Source organism: Garra rufa, chromosome 22, assembly GCF_049309525.1.
Source record: "Garra rufa chromosome 22, GarRuf1.0, whole genome shotgun sequence".
NCBI lineage: Eukaryota > Metazoa > Chordata > Actinopteri > Cypriniformes > Cyprinidae > Garra > Garra rufa.
Genome location: NC_133382.1, coordinates 12,568,074 through 12,585,355, shown reverse-complemented (window position 1 = coordinate 12,585,355; position 17,282 = coordinate 12,568,074). Strand labels below are relative to the sequence as shown.

The window sequence follows — 17,282 nt, the reverse complement described above, 5'->3', positions numbered from 1 at the left end:
AGCACTGTATATTACTATTCAAAAATTAGGTTTTGACATATTTATGGTAGGAAATTTACAAAATATCTTCATGGAACATGATCTTTACTTAATATACTAATGATTTTTGGAATAAAAGAAAAATTGATCATTTTGACCCATACAATGTATTTTTGGCTATTGCTACAAATATACAGTACTCGTACTAGTAGACTGGTTTTGTGGTCCAGGGTCACATGTCTTAGAAAGATTATGATTAAATGCTTAGTTTTATGATCAAAGATTTGCAGTTTTTATCATGGGTGGCAAAATACAACGACTGGGAGACAAATAAACATTTCTCAAAACATGATGTATCATTATCAGTTGCTTCAATCCAGCAAGTGTTCATCTTAAAATATTACTAACAATATAAAAGATTTTCTGGTAACACTTTACAATAAGGTTGTATGAATTAGCATTAGTTAATGCATTAGTTAACATGAACTAAGCATGAACAACAACTCTGTTCAGCATTAGTTAACATTAGTTAACGTTAACTTACATGTTTATTAATGCATTTATTCATGTTAACAACTGAATTAATTAATGTTAGTTAATGCATTAGTTAACACGAACTAACCATGAACAACAACTCTGTTCAGCATTAGTTAATCCTAGTTTACGGTAATTTACACGTATAGTAATGCATTTATTCATGTTAACAACTGAATTAATTAATGTTAGTTAATGCATTAGTTAACATGAACTAACAATGAACAACTCCACTGTTCAGGATTACTTAATGTTTTGTTAATGTTAATGTATACATTTACTAATGCATCTCTTTACATTAACAGATTAATTAGTTAACATTGTGGTTAATGCATTAGTTAACATGTACTAAAAATGAACAAGGCATCTGTTCAGTATTGCCTAATCTTTGCTCATGTTAACTTATTAATCTACTAATGTGTTTGTTCATGCATTATGCCTATGCCTGTAAATAACTGTATTTAAGGGAATTTGTGAACCTTATTGTAAAGTGTACACTAGTCCAACATTAACTGATGTTTTACTAACATTTGTAAACTCTTTATTAACATGATTTAGACATACCACTTGCAAATAATAAACAAACAAACAAAAAATAGATTTAACAGTTTTGTTCCCATGTGACAGCACACTAACACACACTGAGTAAGACTGTAAACGCGGGAAATCTCGCGCTGACAAACGTGACTTCAAACAAATGGCGGACGACGTGCAAGAAGAAATTGTGATAATAATATGTGGATATCTTTTATTTACCGAACGTTCGTGAGGTTAAATTTTTTTTTAGATTCAGTCGTGGAGACTGTGTGAACCACGAGAACTTTGTATGTTATGGAGCGAGCAATGCTTCCGTCTTCCGTCAGCTTGTTTTCTGATTGGAAATCGTTTAATTCCACGTGACTATCTACTGAGCGCGCGCACGTTTGTTGTTGTGGAGTTCGGCGGCAAAATCGCCCGCGGGAACAGAATGGATCAGACCTAGTAAAACACTGCGTGATAGAACGGATTTATTGGCTTGGAAAGCGGGATAGAAATGGACATTCATCGAAAATAGCAGCTTTAAAACGCAAAGGTGATTACCAACTATTTGTCCAGCTTAACCTGAGCATGCTTGCTCACTTCCAGTTACATTAGGAGAAACACCTCCTTCTTCGCTAAGTTTATTTATTTATTTTTGTTTTGTTTATGTAATGAATTGATTATACAATGTAAATGTATATAATGCATACCACAAATATGTAATAATATAATATGTAATAAAGTTGAAAATCTAAGTGATGCATGAATGGCTTTCACTCATTTAACGTCAAGTAAAATAAATGACTGCTTTGTTATTTACCCACAAATGTTAGTTAAACGTTAGTAAATGTTGGACTTGTGTACACTTTACAATAAGGTGCACAAATTATCTTATTAAATACTTTGTTAATGGTAAGTCAAATTAATGAATCGTCTACAAATGTTGGTTAAACGTTAGTTCATGTTGGACTAGTGTACACTTTATAAGGTTCACAAATTCACTTAGTAAACACTTTGTTAATGGTAAGTCATGTTAGTAAAGAGTTTACAAATGTTAGTAACACATCAGTTAATGTTGAACTAGTGTACACTTTACAATAAGGTTCACAAATTCATTAGTAAATGCTTTGTTAATGGTAAGTCATCTTAATAAAGAGTCTACAAATGTTAGTAACACATCAGTTAATGTTGAACTAGTGTACACTTTACAATAAGGTTCACAAATTCATTAGTAAATGCTTTGTTAACGGTAAGTCATCTTAATAAAGAGTCTACAAATGTTAGTAACACATCAGTTAATGTTGAACTAGTGTACACTTTACAATAAGGTTCACAAATTCATTAGTAAATGCTTTGTTAATGGTAAGTCATCTTAATAAAGAGTCTACAAATGTTAGTAACACATCAGTTAATGTTGAACTAGTGTACACTTTACAATAAGGTTCACCAAATTCATTAGTAAGTGCTTTGTTCAATATAAGTAATGATAGTATAGGGCCTATGAACATGAATAACACATCAGTAGATGGTTTCCTCTTTAGACGTGTTTACCAGTAAGCCAAATTGATGCCTTATTATTAAATAAAGTTAATAAGGTACACACAAGCTTTTGTCCCTTTAAGATGGTGAGTTACAACTGTTTATCCTTACTGTGTATCAGTATCACACTAATGTAAATATGCACAACAAGTCTAATTACCAAAAATTAAATAAAGCTGTTTACCATTATTGTTCATTATTAGCTCATGTTAACTAATGTTAATTAATAAAGCTGTTAACGTGAATAGATGCGTGTAGGTCAGTGTAAACTAGGATTAACTAATGCTGAACAGAGGTGTTGTTCATGCTTAGTTCATGTTAACTAATGCAATAACTAATGTTAACTATTTAAGCTGTTAACATGAATAAATGCATTAATATACGCGTAGGTCAATGCAAACTAAGATTAACTAATTGAACAGAGGTGTTGTTCACGCTTAGTTCATGTTAACTAATGCATTAACTAACATTAATTAATTCAGTTGTTAACATGAATAAATGCATTAATAAACGTGTAATTTAACGTTAACTAATGTTAACTAATGCTAAACAGAGTTGTTGTTCATGCTTAGTTCATGTTAACTAATGCATTAACTAATGCTAATTCATACAACCTTATTGTAAAGTGTTACCGATTTTCTTATGTTTGCTTTATAAAAATCTGCAAAGATTTCACAGCACAAAGACACATGCATCCTGATCAAAGAGGAAAAGCCCTTTTACTTGCTAAAAAAGTATGTCATTCAGATTGTAGAACAATCTGTACAACAGGTTCTTCAACTAAATCTGCATCTGCTTTGATACAGTCAGATTTATGGAATTAATATTTCAGCAGTATGGTGTATGTCTATATACTGTCTGTTTATAAGTTTCCATTTTGCCACAGTAATAACAGCATAATTGTAAACAGCATAATAAATTATTTCCACCAGTTTTTATACACACTAACCTTTAGTAAATAAGGGCATATGTCTTATTGCATTTGATTAAATCTGTTCTCTGCATAATTACTTGATAAATATTTCTATATAAAGGCTTATATAAAGAAACCATGTAACACATTATGTCTTTAATAGTCACAGGAGCATATTGCATGTAAGTTGTATTTGTGCTGGTTAGCAGGGGTTAAGGGGCTCCTTAGTCTCAGAATTACCACCATCCAGTGAATTTTCAGTAAAAAAAAAAAAAAAGAAGACGACGTTGATGGCAAAGCCCAAGCTTGAGAAGGAGTAAACTAGCCCCTAATAATCCTGGGACATACAAAGTGCAGTTTTAAGTCAAGTCAAGTCAAGTCAAGTCAAGTCACCTTTATTTATATAGCGCCTTTTACAATACAGATTGTGTCAAAGCAACTGCACAGTATTTAAACAGCACAATAGTGTGTAAGTAACGCATTATTGTAACAATCAATTTTCAGTTAAAGGCAGTTCATCAATGAATTCAGTGATATCATCGTCAGTTCAGTTCAAATAGTATACGATATCGCTGGAAAATGTGCAATGTTCTGATCTCATGGCTTCAAACTAGAAACACTGTTGCTGACAGCTTAAGCTATTTGATGTTGGCTATTTTTTCTTTCTTTTTATGGTGTAGACCGTAGGGTAGATAGAGACGCTATTAAAATTTGTGAATGATTCAAGACACGTACCTCTTTCCATATGACTTACTTTTAGCAGACCAGCTGAATAGAGATAGAGCTGTCCGATGTGTTTTTAATTATGTCTTTAACAATTAGTTGTTTAATTTGATTATGTACACAGTGTGTGGATTAATTAAACTGAATATTCTGAAAGTCACTCCAGTAAGCACTCAAACGTGTGAAAGAATGACATTAATGTAGGGGGTCACCCAAAAATGAATATTTGCTGAAAAAGTATTCAGCTTCAGGTAATCCGAGATGTGGATGAGTTCGTTTCTACATCAGAACAGATTTAGAGAAATTTAGCGTTACATAACTTGCTCACCAAATCCTCTGCTGTTAATGGGTGCCGTCAGAAGGAGAGTTCAAACATCTGATAAAAACACCAGAATAATCCGCAAGTAACCCATATGATTCCAGTCCATCAATTACCTATTCAGTTAGTCTTGTAAAGTAAAAAAGCAGCATATTTGTAAGAAACAAATCCATAATTAAGACATTTTAACTTCAAACACTTTAAAGCCTTCTCACCAAAATACAACTGCATAATCTATAATAACACTTATTTGTGAAAAGCCTACCCCTGTTGTTCTCTGACATCAAAATTCACTAGCAAATTGATGGTTTGAAGTTACAAAATCCTTAATGATAGATTTGTTTACAAACATACAACTTTTTGCTTTACGGAACATTAACTGACGGACTGGAGCTGTGATTTTATCAGCAGTTTTGACTCTCATTCTGACGGCACCTATTTTTTGCAGATCTATTGGTGACCAAGTGATGAAATGCTAAGTTTCTTAACCCTTTCAGTATTTTTTTTTTTTTTTAGATGCCGTTGTGAGACAAATCAGAAGATATAAAGAAGATATAAATCTATGCTATTGCTTTTCCAATATTAAAGCAATTAGAGTGCTATTACACAGTTAACCTAAAAGAAAAAAGACTACACTGTAACGAATTGCTGTAAAAATTACAGCAATATTTTACAGCAGCGGGTTGTATTTCTTATAATACAGCCAATACAGCATATTGCTGTAAACCGCAATGCATTCTGGTAAATTTAAAATCTAAAGAGGCGGGATTATCTTCAACGGTTGACATTTGGGAGCAGCAAGAAGAACGATTCACAACTGTGGTAAGTGTCTCTTATTTCTGTTTTATTTTTCATATTTCGTAACTGTATTCGTATATTAAGGTTTCATTAACATTCGCGGTAACCGCAGATTAACGAATCCTCCGTCCGCGGAGCACGAGAGAGACTTGTGCGGGGATTCGGCAGCACAGTCGCGGAAGGATTTCACACATTCCCCGGCCTTATATCGGCTATAGGCGTAACATCTCTGGGTTCCTACATTAAGAATTACAAGCTTCATTGGCAAAAGATGTGATTCACGGCGACGTCGTTCTGATCAGCACACTTTCTCGTGATTATTTTATGATGTACAACAAATTTGCACAGGCAGCCATCTGTTAACATGGGCACCGAAATAAAACGCGTAATTAGGGCTCGCGATTCGCAGTCAGCCGCTCACGGAGGATGTGTGTGTCACGTAAACTCTGAACGGTGCTGTTAAAGTGGTTAACGTAAGCAGTGAGATGTACTAGGACCTTTGATAACTCGCTTATTCGCTTATTGTTTGAATGTAACGTTAATGCTTTTTGCTAACTTTGATTTGAAGAATTAGTTAATCCAGCCCATTGTCCTGTCTGGCCTGTTCGCAGCATATTACATATCCTGGACTAACGTTATCAAGAGGAGACAGACGGAGCTTTGGAGTTCATTCAGAGGTAATAGTTGCATTCTAACAATCTGAGTACCTGCATTTTACATGTAGATATGATAGAATATGTTTCTCAACTCAAGAAGAGAGAGTTTTTTTTAGGGAGAATAATTCAGATATACAAAAGCTAAAACTAATGTGAATTACATATTGTCTGCTTCCTGACTGTTTTGTAGATATTTATCCTGAGAGAGAAACAAAGAAGTTGAAAGGCAAAGACCCATCTAAAACGACAGGACACAGAAGAAACAAGTTAAAGTGAGCCCAAGTTACCAGTCTTCTTTGCAATGCGAAGGATTTTCAGTGGAAATACTGACATGTAAGTATACATACACCAAGATCTTTTTCGTTTTATTATATTCTTTTATCCTTCATCTACACTAGCGTTCAAAAGTTTGTGATCAGTAGGTTTTATATTTTGAAATAAGTATCTTCTGCTCACAAAGGCTGCATTTAATTGAGAAAAAATACAGAAAAAAACTATAATGTTGTGAAATATTATTAAAATGTTTTATCCATTTTAATATACTTAAAAATTTAATTTATTTCTGAATTTTCAGCATCAATACTCTAGTCTTCTAATTACTCCAGTGTCACATGATCCTTTAGAAATTATTGTATATGCTGATTTATTATCAATGTTAGAAGCAATTGTGCTGTTTAATATTTTTAATAACCTGTGATACTTTTTTCAGGATTCTTTCATGGATTTTTTTTTACTTATATCCAACAAGTATGTTACATTGAAATTGCTTGTAAATTATATTTTTAGATAAAAATTTATCTTTTAAATAACTGCTGTTCTTTGAAACTTATTCATCAAAGAATCCTGAAAAAGTATCACAGGCTCCAAAACATACACTGACAACATTGACAATAAATCAGGATATTGATAATAAATGAGAATGATCTCTGAAAGATCACGTAACACTGGTCTAATGATACTAAACATTCAGCTTTGCATCTCAGAAATAAATTATAGTTGAAAGTATAGTAAAATATAAAACTTGTAATAACTTGTAAAAATTGTAATAATTTTTCACAATTTTAGTGTTTTACTGTTTAATATCATACTGATCTAACTGTAACAATCATCACTCTCTCTGCCTTTGACTGTATCTGTCATCCCTCTGTCTGTGTCTGAATGTATCATTGTTTTGTAAAATATCTAATGTATTGCCCTTTTTGTTCTTTTCTATATTTTTAGCCACTCTTTGCATCCTGGGATGGAACAGCATCTGGAGCTGAACTGTTCTCCTTTTTCGAGCAGAAGTTTTGTTGGACTCACTTGAGGGCTTGTTGTTTGGCCATGTTGGACTGTTCATGAAGTTGTGAAAATTCATCACTGTCTTTGTGGTATTTCGAACCATTTAATTATGACCATGTTGGTTAACTTGATGTTGGTTAAACTTTGGCTAAATATTGGTTAACCTTAAAATTTAGCAGGGTAATATGTTTCAAGTAAATATTTTCATGCCCAATTTATTTTGGAATTCAGAATAATACTGAATACACTGTTCTATGACATTTCTTTCATGCAAATTTGAGAGTTATTAAATAAGAGAGTTGTTAAATAAAATTGGACCTGTTTATCAAGATTAAGATGTGTCAAATTATTATTATTTTTGTTTTTAATAAATAATAGGTGCACTGAGTTTCATACTATACAACACTTTATGCAGTTAAATATTGTTTAAAGCTTATGCAGTTAATAAATTGTTTAAATTGCTAGTCATTATTATTCAGCAATCTGGAAAATAAATACAGCAAATAAAGAATATACAAATTAAAGTAGTACAATATTTTTACAGTGAAACGTTATTTAATGATTTCCAGTACACTTGTAAAATTGCTGTATTTTAACAGTAAAACTGTAGTTAATCATTTACAGTGCACTTGTAAAAATTTACAGTATTACTGGCAACCAAAGTTGCCAGTAACTTGCTGTAAATTTTACAGTAAATGTTTTACAGTGTATGAAAGCAGAAGCAATGCTACAATAAATAAAAGGTCTTGCTGCATTTAGGGAGTTTGATGGGGTTTTGGGCATTTCACACTCTTTTGTGAGAGCAGGCAGTTTAGGTAAAGCTCCAAATCTTTACTGACATCCTAGACACCATGAAAAAACCTTGTGGGATTCATCTAGTGAGTTTCATTACACCATCTCCATTTGTTCCCCCTCAGTCGAGTCACTCCGACGTTACATGGGAACTCGCTTTGAGAGACCGATCATCTCTGAGCCTTATATAAAAAAGGCCAATTACAAATTGGCGAGTGGACGTGCGCGCCGGCCACGCCCCCGTACATACGGGTATATAAGATGGCCGCGCGCATCACTCATCAGATCTTTGCTTTCAGAGCCTCTCGTATGAGCCGCTGTTTGCTTCGAATCAAGAAATCTTCACAGAAGCCTTCAACATCCAGAGTTCTTCCCCGCTGGTGCCTAAAAGAGCAATTTCATTTTGCACCAGCGATCCTCCCGCGGGCTGTCGTTTTCACGGCAACAAGCCGCCTGCATTCCAGCGAGCAAGCCCCGTCGAGTGCACAGCCGCCCCGCGGCTTCTCCCTGGGCAGACCGGGAGCTAAAAGAGTCAATTTCTCACGGCCGATTCAGACGTTCTTTTCAGAATGCCTTTTCGGCCGTGCGCTTCAGGGTGCGGTAGTTTCCTCTCCTCTGCGGACGGACATGATCTCTGCCTCACGTGTTTGGGTCCCGAGCACGCTGAAGCGGCGATCATGGATGGTTCATGCCTGCACTGCGAGTGCATGACCATGGCCACGCTGAGGTCCCGCCGCTCGTTCGCGAGCCGGCTCCCCTCGCCCTCTTCCCGCGGTCTGTCGCTAAGCCGTCAATGCTTTTCGGCCACCGCGGCGCGGGGCGGGGGGGACCTAAAAGTCACCGTGAAGAATGCACCGCCGGCTAAGAAAGCCCTGCGGTCTTCTCTCACTCAGCGTGACCCCGTCGAGCTTCCGCAGCAGTATGCTTCCCCGCCCAGCGGGCTGAGCGTCTCCTTCGGTGCTCCTGCAGAGGATGAGATGTCCATCGCAGCATCAGAGGGAGAGTCGGCGGGCGAGGCGGACGCCTCGGCGGAGCGGCCCCCTCCTGAGGTGGTCGCTCCGTCTGACGCTGATGCCGAGCTCGCGGCTATGCTCCTCCGGGCCGCCAGGGGGATCGGTCTTGAGGTGCCTCCAGCACCTCCGGCCGATTCCTCTAGGCTTGATGATTGGTTTTTAGGGAGGGCTCCCGCGGCTCCGCCGCGGTCCCCCCCAGTTCCATTTTTCCCGGAGGTGCACGAGGAGCTGTCTAGATCGTGGCGGGCCCCTTATTCATCTCGGTCCCGCCCCAGCTCCTCTCCCCTCGCCACCCTCGATGGCGGAGCGGCCAGGGGGTATGCGGCCATCCCCCAGGTTGAGCGCGCTGTGGCGGTGCACTTGTGCCCGCGTGGCGCTGCCTCCTGGCGGGATCGCCCGCACCTCCCTTCCCGGGCTTGTGAGCGCACGTCCGCCCTGGCGGGCCGCGTTTACAGCTCCGCTGGACAGGCCGCTACTGCCTTGCACGCCATGGCCATTCTTCAGGTCTATCAGGCCCAGGCGTTAAAACAACTGCACGAGGGTGGTCCTGACCAGGGAGTTTTGGAAGAACTCCGCGCCGCCACCGACTTCGCCCTTCGGGCCACGAAGGTCACGGCGCGTTCCCTTGGTCGGGTGATGTCCACGGCTGTGGTCCAGGAGCGACACCTGTGGCTTACTCTGGCTCAGATGGCAGACGTCGACAAGGCTCGCTTTCTTGACGCTCCCATCTCCCAGAGTGGCCTCTTCGGCGACGCTGTCGAGGACTTTGCCCAGCAGTTCTCGGCAGTCCAGAAGCAGACGGAGGCCATCAAACACATCCTGCCCCGCCGCGAGCCTACCATCCCGCCGCCGGTGGCCCAACCTCCGCCTGCTCGTCGCCGAGGGCGCCCCCCCGCGGCCTCCAAGGAGAAGGAGAAACCCCAACCAGCTCCGTCCCCCGCCGAACAACACGAGGCCAGGTTGCGACGTCGAGCTGGCCGCGGAAGAGGTGCGCCGCCCGCCTCTCAGGGACCGTCTACACGCAAGAGGTCTGCGAAACGTCCCTGACGCGGGCAACCCGGAGGTGGAGAAGATGGCTCTTCAGGCGACGACAACATCTACGTCGCCGCTCCCGGTGGAGGGCCGGGAGTTGCTGTGCACCCTGACGCTGCCGCCGGCCCACGGGTCGGCGGTACCCAAATTTTCACAAAAAGAGCTAATTTTCTCACCTCCGGGGTTTCAGCCCCGCCTTCCCGTTTCGAGCGGCACACGGTTGCCCTCTCGAGGCCGGATCCGGAGCTGTTTATCGCCAGCGCTGGAACCAGGGAAGAAGGTAAGCACTGCCTCGTGCAGTCTGACTCCCCCCCAGGACGTTCTTCCTTCTGGGCGCAGTCCCCTTCCCGTTCCTCCCTTAGGCTGCCCCACCCTGGGCACGACGGTCAACGTTCCCTTGATCCCCCTGGCAGAGCGGTTGGGGACCTGGCGTCAGCTTCCCAACCCCTCGCGGTGGTTGATTCGGACGGTACGTCTCGGCTATGCGATCCAGTTCGCCAGGCGCCCGCCCAAGTACAGAGGCATCCTTTATACTTCTGTCCATTCGGACACGCATGCCGCTGTCCTGCGCGCGGAGGTCGCAGCCCTACTGGCGAAGGGCGCGATCGAGCCTGTCCCTCCAGCCGAGATGAGGTCAGGGTTTTACAGTCCCTACTTCATCGTGCCCAAAAAGAGTGGTGGGTTAAGACCCATCCTGGATCTCAGAGTCCTGAATCGGTCCCTTCTCAGGCTGCCGTTCAAGATGCTGACGACGAGACGCATGCTAACCTGCATCCGTCCCCAGGATTGGTTTGCAGCCATCGACCTGAAGGACGCCTACTTTCACGTCTCGATCTTACCTCGCCACAGGCCCTTTCTTCGGTTTGCGTTCGAGGGTCGAGCGTATCAGTACAAGGTGCTCCCATTCGGCCTGTCCCTCTCTCCCCGCGTCTTTACCAAGGTCGCGGAGGCTGCCCTGTCCCCTCTTTGGCAGACGGGCATCCGGATTCTCAATTATCTCGACGACTGGCTTTTGATAGCTCACTCTCGAGATCTCCTGTGCGAGCAGAGGGACCTGGTGCTTCGGCACCTCAGCCGTCTGGGCCTTCAGGTCAACCGAGAGAAGAGCAAACTCTCCCCAGTGCAGAGGATCTCTTTTCTCGGTGTGGAGCTGGATTCGGTCGCTATGACAGCCCGCCTCTCCAACGAGCGCGCGCAGTCGGTGCTGAAATGTCTGAGGTTGTTCAAAGACAAGACAGCGGTCCCTCTCAAAACTTTTCAGAGGCTCCTGGGGCATATGGCAGCTGCAGCCGCGGTCACGCCGCTGGGCTTGCTTCATATGAGACCGCTTCAGCACTGGTTACACGACCGAGTCCCGAGACGGGCATGGCACCGTGGCACACTCCGGATTGGCGTTTCCCCGCAGTGTCGCCGCCTATTCAGCCCGTGGTCAGATCTGACCTTCCTCCGGGCCGGAGTGCCCCTGGGGCAGGTCTCCAGGCACGTTGTGGTTTACACAGATGCCTCCACCACGGGCTGGGGTGCTGTATGCAACGGGCAAGCAGTTTCGGGCTCCTGGACAGGACCTCGTCTGCAGTGGCATATCAATTGCCTCGAGTTGTTGGCAGTCCTTCTGGCCCTACGTCGCTTTCGATCGACGTTGCGTCAGAAGCACGTGCTTGTTCGCACCGACAGTGTTGCGACGGTTGCGTATATCAACCGGCAGGGCGGCCTCCGCTCTCCTCGCATGTCACAACTCGCCCGCCGTCTGCTCCTCTGGAGTCAAACGTGGCTGAAATCGCTACGTGCCATTCACATTCCCGGGGAACTCAACCGTGCAGCCGATCAGCTCTCACGGCAGTCCACCCTCCCTGGAGAATGGCGACTCCACCCCGAGTCAGTCCAGCTGATTTGGAGTCGCTTCGGGGAGGCCCAGATAGATCTGTTTGCCTCCCCCGAGACCTCCCATTGCCAGCAGTTCTTCTCCCTCAGCGAGGTTTCCCTCGGCAGAGATGCTCTGGCTCACAGCTGGCCTCCGGGGCCCAAGTACGCCTTTCCCCCAGTGAGCCTCCTTGCACAGACCCTGTGCAAGATCAGGGAGGACGAGGAGCAGGTTCTCCTGGTCGCCCCATACTGGCCTGCCAGGACCTGGTTCCCAGAACTTATTTCCCTCGCGGCAGCCCCTCCCTGGAAGATCCCCTTGAGGAAGGACCTGCTTTCTCAGGGGATGGGCACAATTTGGCACCCACGTCCCGACCTCTGGAACCTGCATGTCTGGCTCCTGGACGGGACGCGTCAGACCTCGCTGGCCTTCCCCAGGCCGTGATAGACACAATCACGCAGTCCCGAGCCCCCTCTACAAGGCAGGCGTACGCACTGCGGTGGGGTCTGTTCGTCGACTGGTGTTCCTCCCGAGGTGAGGACCCCCAGAAATGCTCGATTGCAGCCGTGCTTTCCTTCCTGCAGGAGAAGTTGGAGCGCAGGCTGTCCCCTTCAACTCTCAAAGTCTATGTGGCCGCTATTGCCGCCCACCATGACGCAGTGGATGGATCATCCCTAGGGAAGCACCCGCTGGTCGTTAGGTTCCTCAGAGGCGCAAGGAGACTTAACCCTCCCAGACCGCGCCTCGTTCCCTCTTGGGACCTCTCCGTCGCCCTCCAGGGCCTGCGGGGAGCTCCCTTTGAGCCCCTTGAGTCAGTTGAGCTTAAATTTCTGTCCCTTAAGACAGCGCTCCTGACAGCTTTGGCTTCCATTAAGAGGGTAGGAGACCTTCAAGCCTTTTCTGTCGACGATTCGTGCCTTGAGTTCGGGCCCGGCGATTCTCACGTTATCTTGAGACCCCGGCCCGGTTATGTGCCCAAGGTTCCCACCACGCCTTTTCGCGATCAGGTGGTGAACCTGCAAGCTCTGCCTATGGAGGAGGCAGACCCAGCTTCTGCGCTGCTGTGTCCAGTTCGCGCCCTGCGCATCTACGTAGCCCGCACTCGGCACTTCAGACGCACCGAGCAGCTCTTTGTCTGCTTTGGAGGTCAGCAGAAAGGGAATGCTGTCTCCAAACAGAGGTTGGCCCATTGGGTGGTAGAGGCCATCTCCCTGTCCTATCTGTACCAGGGACAGCCGTGCCCCTTGGGTGTGCATGCCCACTCCACACGGAGTGTTGCATCCTCCTATGCTTTAGCGCACGGCGCCTCTCTAGCGGACATCTGTAGAGCTGCCGGCTGGGCGACACCCAATACCTTCGCCAGGTTCTACAACCTCCGCGTAGAGGCCGTCTCCTCCCGTGTCTTAACATAGACATCAGGTGAGCGGGAGGGCGGCTGGTGTTGGCTTGCTGCGCCATTCCCATTCGGATCCGAGCGCCATTTCCAGTAGGTTCCCTTCGGTGAACCCTGGGTCCTCCATGCCCCGCAGTCAGGGCTAGATGCGGGGTAGCCCTCACTGTGCTCCTGCCTGGGTCTCCTTCGCCCCGCAGGTCGTGGCTTTCCTTTATTATTCCAGCTTATCCGCTGTTTCCCTCGTATATCCCTAGCCTTATGGATATATTGAATTTTTCTCATTTCCACATGCGTAAGAACCGTTCATGTGCCCCGCCCCCCCAACCCATGCTTCAGTTTTCTGGCATCCCTAGGGGCCCACTTCTTTGGCCCCCGGGGCGTTGGGAAGGTTACGTTACGGATCTGCCTGCCGGCACGTTCGCCTGCTGGCACGTGGGTCTGTGCGTAACGCGGCGTCAGGGCCGTGGCCTGTTCCAGAGGGTCTGTTCCCATGTAACGTCGGAGTGACTCGACTGAGGGGGAACGTCTAGGTTACGTAGGTAACCCTCGTTCCCTGAAGGAGGGAACGGAGACGTTACATCCCCTGCCACGGCCCTGGCGTCGCGCTGACGCCGGCTCATTCGGCTCTTCAGCAAAAACCTGATGAGTGATGCGCGCGGCCATCTTATATACCCGTATGTACGGGGGCGTGGCCGGCGCGCACGTCCACTCGCCAATTTGTAATTGGCCTTTTTTATATAAGGCTCAGAGATGATCGGTCTCTCAAAGCGAGTTCCCATGTAACGTCTCCGTTCCCTCCTTCAGGGAACGAGGGTTACCTACGTAACCTAGACGTTTCTGTAGTAGGTTTTACACTTGGTGTCGGGTATAAAATGTAAGCCTGAGGATACGGTATGAAAGTACAACGCATTTGTCAATTATAAAGAAACACGCAGCAAGTAATAAAAAAAATCAAAAGGGGGTAAAGTATTAATCTAAGATCAACTTCAGGCAATAGAATCAGGCAATAGGCAGCGATGTAATGAACAATTCACAGGAATTTCCTGTATTATTGATGTGAAGCTTATAGTCATACCAGCCGACTTTTCTGTAATAGGCAATGTGACTACATCACATTATTCTGTATTATTCACATTATTCTGTATTAAATCTGAGAAGTTAGAAACTAGCAAAGTGAATCTCAGGAAACGACACAGAAACAGCAGTATGTTGTTCAACCATGCAAAGCCACATGTTCTATTCATCATGTTTATATATTTATCTGCTTGACAGGATCGTGTATTGTATTAGAGCAGTTAAAATTAGGTGTTTTAAGTACAATTCTCTCATACTGGCCACTGGATGTTCAACATAGCATCTCATGGCAAAGAACTCTAAGGATTTGAGAATTATAATTGTTGCTATCCACAAAGATGGTCAAGGCTATTAGAGGTTCAGTAACACCCTGAAACCGAGTTACACTACATTGGTCAGGATCATACAGAGGTTTTCTAAGATGTGTTCCGTTCGGAACAGGCCTTGCAAGGGTCGATCAACAAAGTTGAGCACTTGTTCTGTGCGTTAGGTGCAGAACCTGGCTTAAAAAAAAAAAACAGATGCATGAGTGCTGCCAACATTGCTTTAAAGGTTGCAGAAGTAGAAGGTCAGCTTGTCAGTGCTCAGACCATATGCCACACACTGCAACAAGTTGGTTTGCATAGGAGTCTTCCCAGAAGGAAGCCTCATCTGAAGCAAGCTCACAAAAAAGCCCGCAAACAGTTTGCTGAAGACAACCTGTCCAAGAGCATGAATTACTGGAACCATGTCCCGTGGCCTGATGATACTATAAGATAAACTATTTGGCTCAGATGGTGTTCAGCATGTGTGGCGATGCCCTGCTGAGGAGTCCTAAGAGTCAAGCATGGTGGTGGTAGCATCAATCTGGGGCTGCATGAGTGCTACTGGTACTGGGGAGCTGCAGTTCATTGAGGGAAACGTGGATTCCATTATGTACTGTACATTCTGAATCTGATCTATTTATCCATCTATCCATCTATCTATCTAGGCTACCAGCAAATATTTTATTACCAACATTCTTCAAAATATGAATTATTAATTTAATTATCTACGGGTGAGCTTTAATCCCATTTTATATGTGTGTGGACACTGTTTAGATGAATAGAAATGTAATTGCATTAGCATCAACATTTATTTGAAAAATAATTATATATTGGGGGATTTATTCAATTAAGTGTAACAAAAGTGTTTTGTAACACACTCTTTCTCAATGCAATCTGTCCTTGCTGAATAAAAGCTTTATTTATTTATTTATTTATTTATTTATTTTTCCAATATTGCATATAAACAAAATTATCATGCATATTTTAGGACAGTTTTTACATTGTGGTGATATTTCTTTCTGTTAGAATGGTGACTCAGACCCATGCTTGATTTTGTCAGTGTCACCCTTTAGCACCATATAATGAAAAAGTCACTCTGCTGCTTAATAAACAAGCCCTAATGCTTTTCTCCGGCACATCCCAACACACAATGTGGGCTACTGTTACCGTTTTGAGATGGCAACTGTGACCACTAAAAAGAACTCCATTGGCTGACTTGAATGGTCTGGAATCTATTCACAGAGCCAAAATCAACAGGGCATTCAGTCAAGAGAGCACAGCATCACTGTGCTTAGGTACTTACACACTGCCCAGCATTTCAACCACACCACCATGACAACACATTCAAACTGAAGATCAAACATAACAAGATATTGATAGATTATCTCAAAAACAGAGGTCCAGTAGCAAAAAAATAAATAAAATAAAATGTGTGGTTAAACTGAAAATATATTCCTGAATATGCAAACCTTCCGAGGACCAGTGAGACATTATAAAGGTTTATCCCTGGTGTGTGAAACAAATCAACACACAATGAGACAGTTTCATTCTAGATGTTAACACCAGCTATATTAAAAAGAGTTAAGTTCCCCTGTGCCATATGTAAGGTCATACAGCATTGTCAGAATAAGGATGTTCACCAAGCGTGCTAGTGTTATTCCTCAGGTTGACATGATGACATGTGGGAAATAAAACACCTCACCAAACCAACCTGAAAGACACTTATTACACCGAAAGCAAAGAACTGTGGAAAACTGCGCATAAACTGACAAAACAGCGAGTACTTGATGATTGCAGACGAGATGATAAAGGTCTCAGTAATGGTAGAGGAAGAAGAATGACAAATAAAACCTTAGCAAAGATTGTGCTATATCAACGTCAATAGCTCACTTAGATTGATCCCAGTGATATATTTTCAAAACCAATCACAGAATATTGTGATGGAGGATATTTTCTAACGGAAATAATCATTGCCGTCATCATCATCACCACCATCATCTTCGTCGTCAATCCCGGCATCATTAACTGCCATTAGTCCATTCAGAAGAAGACATTCTCTTTTTCCTCGCTTTTCAAAATGATCTTTTGGAAAGCTCAGGCTTTAGAGCACTCATCCTCAACTGCAATTATGTGGAAAATTGTTATTGAGTCCAGCTTGACTCAATACCTCCACCTAGCTCTTCCTTCACAGAAGACACTAGACTGTGGGGAAGCTTCAGGTGGAAGTCTTTGAAACCAAACGTCACCTTTCATGCTGGCATTAAACAAACACGCATACATTTTCAAGACATCTTCGCTTGCCGTAAGCATGCTCTGAACAAAAGCAGAAACCCTGGCGATGTATGTCATTTCTTCTCGGTGATGTCTTGTTGGAGGGTTATTCAATCCGCCAGACAACAACTCGCATGTAAAATTTTTAGCATGTACACACAGACGTCAGGGAATGATGCAGTTCAAGAGTCAAAAGACATAACACGATGATTCACTCACCTTCCTGGACTGCCTGAAAGGGGTTGTTGGGTTCGATATATTTTATGGAGTGGGTGATTTT

General features: G+C 43.5%; 1 protein-coding gene across 2 annotated transcripts in view; it reads right to left on the bottom strand.

The window, feature by feature from the left end:
• Positions 1–17,276, bottom strand: part of grid1b (glutamate receptor, ionotropic, delta 1b) — a 467,814-nt gene extending 450,538 nt beyond the window's left edge. For both annotated transcript variants that reach the window (XM_073828690.1, XM_073828691.1), the window contains exon 1: positions 17,222–17,276. The gene's annotated coding sequence lies outside the window, so the exon portion shown is untranslated. The remainder of the gene's footprint in view (positions 1–17,221) is intronic.
• Between the last annotated feature and the right edge of the window lie 6 nt (positions 17,277–17,282).